The sequence below is a fragment of the Macaca thibetana genome, chromosome 4 (genome assembly GCF_024542745.1).
Source record: "Macaca thibetana thibetana isolate TM-01 chromosome 4, ASM2454274v1, whole genome shotgun sequence".
Classification (NCBI taxonomy): Eukaryota; Metazoa; Chordata; class Mammalia; order Primates; family Cercopithecidae; genus Macaca; species Macaca thibetana.
In genome coordinates, this window is record NC_065581.1 from 127,476,040 (window position 1) to 127,483,464 (window position 7,425).

Consider the following 7,425-nt stretch of genomic DNA (forward strand, 5'->3'; position numbering starts at 1 on the left):
TAGGTAATGCACAAGAATGATGTTTCCTTTGTTAGGTGATTCTATTGCTTCTCGTTGCCAGTCTGGTTGGAAATACCCCGGGGGCCTTGTTATAGGCCACAATACTGGATACTTCTGCTTCTGGTGAGATGAGGCTCTCAAGAGTAATGTTTGTAAAATACAGAGTAAACTTATTTTAAAAATTACCAATACTTTTACAACTGTAGGAAAAAAGTTTCTGGGGAGTTTGAGCTTAAGAGGAACTTCTACCCCCCGTCCCAACCCTCCCACCCAGTTTCTCTATCTAGATCAGAGAGGCAGTACACATGCTATAAATGTGGGATTTATATTCTAAGTTTTTCCATCTTGCCTTGTATCAAGAGGTGGCAATAGGTCAAAGGAGTACGTTAAGTTGTTTCACTTTGACAGTTGGCTGAAACTACTATGTCTACCTTCAAATTAAACTTGAAAACACATTTAAAAATATGCCCAAGATCGCGGTTGATTGGCTTGGCCATTTTCTGGTAACCTTTCTTCATTTCTGGACAGGTACCAGTGCCATGTTTGTGTATTTTGCCCTGGTGCCATGAGGACACTTGAGCTGAGAGCAGCCTGTTTTTATTCCTGAACAGTGCGAAAGAGCACCCTAGCAGCGAGTGTTAACCACATACATCTTAAATAGGATTTGGCTTGCAATGTGATTCTGACCTGATAACAGGCATCAATCCTATAACGTTCTTCATCTGTCATATAACTCAGGTCAGCCTCATTCTTAATAATGTGACTCCGGTTGTGACATTCATCTATTCTCCCAAGAGATTTCACTTGGCTTTTCTTGGCCAGCTTTTTGTGGGAGCAGAAGAAACTCTGCTGCAGTGAAAGAAAATGCATTTATGTTTTAGATTAACATTAGAGTCTTGAGATTTCCAACCTAACATGTAAGTTGTTCATCTGCCTGTCTCTATCCAGTCCCAGGACATTAGAGAGGGAATTGGAAATGATTAAAGTGGACTTGGTTTGATTGGGGAGTCAGAGACCTTGGAAGTCAAGTTCAGATCCCCAACAGGAAGCTGTGGATGGGCAAGGAGAAGAAATCTCTCAGTATATATCTCTGCATTGCTTGTCTGTCTGTGCGGCGGGCATTGTCTACTCTAGATTCAGTCTCGGGCAAGGAGGCTAGTGTCTCTCATATGACACAATCACATTCTAAACCTTGAAGACTGGAAAAAACAATGCATAGCTTTTTTGGTTTGGAGTACTATTATTGAATGTTTAATATCTGACATCATCAACTTGAGTGCTAAAGCGTATGGATCAAAGGGCTGGGTGTGGTTTATTCTAGTGTAGTACATAACCTCCTGTAAGTCGCAGGTTAAGAAAACAAGAAGTTCTGTGACTTCTACCAAGCTCAATCATTTGTAACATCCAGCAAAAGAGAATGCTATGTGAATGCAACTTTGGAATATCATGTGCAACTACTTAAAAGAAGTAACGTGTGAAGAAAGTGCTTAACAAGAGAAGAGAAGTTTAGGCAGCTTCTGGGCTTTACAAACAGTGCTCTATGGAAGAATGAACAGAAGCAACACTGAACGGACACTGGTGAAGCAGAGCCCCAGCAATTTCCACAGCCTGCACGTGCCTATAGCAGCAGAAAACACAGACTTCCAGTGGACTTCCAGTCCAGTCCTGGAAGAAGCCGAGCTGAGGCCACGTCTTCTGGAAGTGATGCTTCCGGGCAGATTGGCCCACTAGGCTTGGCATTGGTTTGCTAGCTGTAGAGGAACTGTCAGGCTTCCAAAAACTAGCTCAGATTGGGTCTGAATTCCCCCAGGAAGTACTGCGCGCTGTGTGTGTGTGTGTGTGTGTGTGTGAGAGAGAGAGAGAGGGTGGGGGGGGGGTGGAGGGGGGGAGGAGGCGACTATTACCCATCAGTTGCCTGAAAGACCTAGTTCCTGGAAAAAAACCCTGAGGAAGTAGGTGGCTTGTTGTTAGGGAACTTGGAGAGAGATAAACTCACTTTGTTGTGGAGCATTAGGTTGTAAATTACACATTGGCAGAGAACATGCCTTTAGTTCTCAGTGCCGATGCATTTAAGGTAGACTATGCAGAAGGCTGCAGTTTTTCTTATTGTTGACTGAATTTTGTTGTTGAAAATAGTTATACAATGAAGGCTCTCTCACTACCACCATCACCACACACACACACACACATATACACACCCCTGAACTCAAACAGGCATGATTGTAAACATGTGCACTCCACCTGCCCCCACCCCCATACCACCATCCGCACTCTTGATTCACAAGAATCCACGGTTACATAAACATATTCTTCAAATTCACATTTTGGGATTCCTAATAATTATTTTTTATTTTATTTTCAATTAAATGCACACATGTTAAATGTACAGTTTGGCAAGTTTTAACAAATATAGACACGAAGTAACCACCATAACAAACAAAATATAGAATATTTCCATCACTCTAAAACGTCTCCTCATGCCCTTTGATAGTCAATCCCCTCAGCTCCCGCCAGGTACCAGGCAGCCACTAATACACTTTCAATCAATACAGATTAGATTTTCCTGTCCCAGATTTTCATAGAAATAGAATTATACCATATGTACCTTTTGACATCTGGCTTTGTTTTTACACAGCATAATGCTTTCAAAATGTTAAGATTTATGTTGTTGCATAAACTTGTAGTTTATTCCTTTTATTTATTTATTTATTTATTTTTGAGATGGAGTCTCGCTCTGTGGACCAGGCTAGAGTGCAGTGGTGCGATCTCGGCTCACTGCAAGCTCCGCCTCCCGGGTTCTCGGCATTCTCCTGCCTCAGCCTCCCGAGTAGCTGGGACTACAGGTGCCCGCCACCATGCCCGGCTAGTTTTTTGTATTTTTAGTAGAGACGGGGTTTCACCGTGTTAGCCAGGGTGGTCTCCATTTCCTGACCTCATGATCTGCCTGCCTCGGCCTCCCAAAGTGCTGGGATTACAGGCATGAGCCATCGAACCCTGCCGGTTTGTTCTTTTTTGTTGCAGAGTAGTGGCATGCCATTGAATGGATACTCCACAATTTATTTTTCCATTTACTTCTTGATGACTATTTGTCTTGTTTTTAGCTTGGGTTATAATGAATAGGTACCAATCTTTGCATGGGCATGTTTTCATTTCTTTTATTTACATCTTAGGAATACTATTGCTGGGTCATTCGATTTCATTTATTTTTCTCTGTTGTTTATGCATTTTTCTATACATTAATTCCTGCTCTTTATGATTTCCTTTCTTCGGGTTAAGTTTTCTCTTCTTTTTCTAGCTTTAAGGTGAAACCTTAGATGATTGACTTCAGGATTTTCTTTTCTTTTCTTTTCTTTTTTTTTTGAGACAGAGTCTCGCTCTGTTGCCCAGGCTGGAGTGCAGTGACAACATCTTGGCTCACTGCAAGCTCTGCTTCCCGGGTTCACGCCATTCTCCTACCTCAGCCTCCTGAGTAGCTGAGACTACAGGCGGCCACCACCTCGCCCGGCTAATTTTTGGTATTTTTATTAGAGACGAGGTTTCACCATGTTAGCCAGGATGGTCTCGATCTCCTGACCTCGCAATTTGCCCACCTCAGCCTTCCAAAGTGCTAGGAGGGATTTTCTTTTCTAATGTAAGTATGCAGGACTTTGAATTTTCCTTTAAAGAACTTTGATGCACCTCACGAATTTTTATATATACCTCACAAGACAATCCTTGCTTTATCTAGTAGGAAAGAACCATGAAAACAATGATGCTAGTTGAAATCTTGCAAAGTGATCTTAATAATAAATAGAAAAAAATTACAACTGTTCTGTGACCTTTTACATTTTTTATCGTGACATTAAAAACTTTTATTGTCTTTTATAAATGTGTAGGAAAATGAAAAAATGTGAAACTTTTTAATACTATAATTTAAAATATTAGAAACATTAAGAACAAAAGTATTTTGTGTCTTTGTAAAAACTTATCAGTCAGCTCTCGGTTCCTACTCTGCTTTGGGATAGTGTGAGCTTCGTTTTGTACACATGTGACTTCCTCCAGTTATAAACCCAATAAACTCTGTGGGGAAAAAAACCCACAAACAACTTATGAGAGCGTGAATGTAGAGTTTCAGTTTGGGAAAATGAAAAAGTTCTGGAGATGGATGGTGGTGATAGTTACACAGCAGTATGAATGTATGCAATACCACTGAACTGTATACTTAAAAATAGTTAAAATGGTAAATTTTATATTATGTATGTGTTATGCAATTTAAAAGATGTTATCAGGAGTAGTTTGGACAATGCTTGATGCTTTCTCATTGTGTAATTTATGATATGAAGTGATCTTCTTTTCCTTGCCTCTGTGAATTGTCAAACTCCTTTCTAAGTTTAGGTCAACTTCCAACTTCTTATTCTTTGTATTTTCAATGGCGTGAAATATCTGAGAGTTCCTGTCATGTAAAATTTTTGCTGACATCACTTCTTTTGGGACACACCTTCATCCTTTTCATCATAAATGCTCTTTTCATTTGTTACTTTCATCAAGTCCTTTGCGTACCTAGTCTCTCAAAAAGTGATAATATTAACATTTCCATATCAGCTATTTTTGTCTGTAATTCCATCTACATTCAATACAAATGTTTCGCTTTCAACGTTGTAACTTTTTGTTTGCTTGCTGCATTTTCATCTTTGTTGGCCAATTTCTTCTTTTGGTCATCGAATTTTGTAAAATGCCATGTGAGTTTATCAATGGGAGCCAAAGAGGAAACAGCTTTCCTATATGTGTGTGAACTGAGTATGAAATGCACAGCAACCAATCACCAACAGCCTTTAGAAGAAGGGATGTGATTGGTCACAGATCATGATACTCATGATGTTACTTGTATAATTATTCATGGACTGATGTGCTAAGAATGAAGTTTATATTTTATGGAATTGCTTGCAGCTAATATACTGTGGTAACAGAAATGTGGTAGCTGAAATTTGAACCATGTTGTTGGGGGACTGGTGTTATTTTTTGGTAACTGACATCTGTGCATATTAGGACCTGTGCAAAGCAAGGATAACTTGTACCTGTGTTTTCTTTCCTTCTAATTTCTTTTTGATCCATGAGCTACTCAGAACTGTATAGTTTAATTTCGAAATATTTGGAGATTTTTCAGGTATCATTTTAATAAACCTTTTAGTTTAATTTCATTTTGGCCAGGGGACATTCTCTGTGTGAATAAAGTACTTTTACATGTATTGCAATGTGTTTTATGGTCTAGCATATGGTCTATATTAGTGAATGTTCCATGTGCATTTGAAAAGAATGTGTGTCTTGCTGGGTGTAGCAGCACCAGCCGTGAAGCATTCTACTAGGCCAAGTAGCCTATTTGGGTATAACATTTTATTAGGCCAAGTGAACTGATGGTGTTGTTAAGGTCTCCAGATCTTTACTGATTTTCTTTCTTTCTTTCTGTTTTTTTGTTTTGTTTTGTTTCTTGTTTTTTCTTTTGAGATGGAGTCTTGCTTTATTTCCCAGGCTGGAGTGCAGTGGTGTGATCTTGGCTCACTGCAACCTGCACCTCCCGAGTTCAAGCAATTCTCCTGCCTTAGCCTCCCGAGTAGCTGGGACTACAGGCACCCGCCACCACGCCCGGTTGGTTTATCATTATATTTTTAGTAGAGCTGGGGTTTTACCATATTGGCCAGGCTGGTCTCAAACTCCTGACCTTGTGATCCACCCAACTTGGGCTCCCAAAATGCTGGGATTACAGGCATGAGCCACCGCGCCCAGTCGATTTTTACTGATTTTCTATTGACCTTTTCTATCAAGTACTGAGAAAGAAGTATTGAAATCTTTATAATTGTGGATTTGAATATTTCTCCTGTCAATCAATCCATCAGTTTTTGTTTTATATATTTTGAAACTTTGTTATTAAGTACATATTTTTAGGATTGTTATGCCCTCTTGTTGAATTGATTCTGTTATTATGATGTGATCTTATTGATCCCTGATAATAGTCTTTTTTCTGAAGTCATTTGTCTGACATTAACGTAGTTACTCTAGATTTCTCATGATTAGTATTGACGTAGTATAATTTTTTTCATTCTTTTACTTTGAACTTATATATGTCTTTATATTTAAGTCTATTTCCTGTAGCAACTCACAGTGGGTCTTTCTTCTCATACAGTCTGGCAATCTCTGCCTTTGAATTGGGGTGGATGTACATGTAAAAATGTGAAATCCAAATGTAAAATAGTGGCTATTTACATTTAATGTAATTATTGATATAGTTGAATTGAAGCCTACCATCTTGATAGATAAATTCTATTTGTTTTATCTGTTCTTTGTTCTTTTCCCTGTCTCTTGCCTTACTATCTTTGGGATTGAGTATTTTCTCTCTATAATGGATTTATTCACTGTATCTCTTTATTTTGTCTAGATTTTATGTTATGAACATACATTTTTAACTTATCACAATCTGTCTTCAAGTAATATTACAGCCTTTCATATTTAATGTAAAATCCTTACCATAGTATACTTCCATTTCTTCCTTCCTATGCTTTATGCTATTTTTTGTCATTCCTTATGCTTTTGCATGTATTATAAACCCTGCAAAATAGATTGGCATTACTTTTTGCTTTAAACAATTATTTTTGGGAGAATTTTGTTTGTGTGAGGAAAGAAGTCATACTTACATATTTGTTTTTCTGGCATTTTCCGTCTGTTGTTTTCATTGTGCCTGAAGAATTTTCGAGCTGTACTACCTCTACTGATGACATTTTTCTCAGTTTTGTTTGAAAGATATTATTACTAATTTTCCATATAGTTTTAAGTGATCAGGATCTTGTTTCATCACTTTGAAGATATCATTTTTAATCTTCCTGCTAAAAACAGCCACATAATGCCATATAATGATGAATATGTGGTATTTGGTATCATTGTTCTCTATTTCCTGTAGCTGTTTTAAAAAATTTCTCTTTATCAGAGGTTTCTAGAAATTTGATTATGATGTCTGTTGGTGTAGTTTGAGAGTGTGTGTGTGTGTGTATATATATATATAACGAAAGAAAACAACTGGATATTACAGGGCTGAAAAATATAATAGATAAAATGAAAAATTTATTAGCCAGAACTTATGGAAGACTGACATCTACAGAAGAAACTATCAGGAAAGATATATATATGTGTGTGTGTGTGTGTATACATAATTATAAACACACATATATATTTATATATCCTCACATTTGTTGAGATTCTTGGATCTGGGCATATATAATTTTCACAAAATTTGGAATTTTCTGGCCAATATTCTTAAATAAGTAAATATACATATATATGTATATTTCTATGTCTTTTTCCTTGCTTTCTGAGACTCCATTAGACTGCTCAGTATTCTCTGACAGGTCACTGAGGTCTATTAACTTTTTGGTATTTTTTCTCTCTGTGATTAAGCTT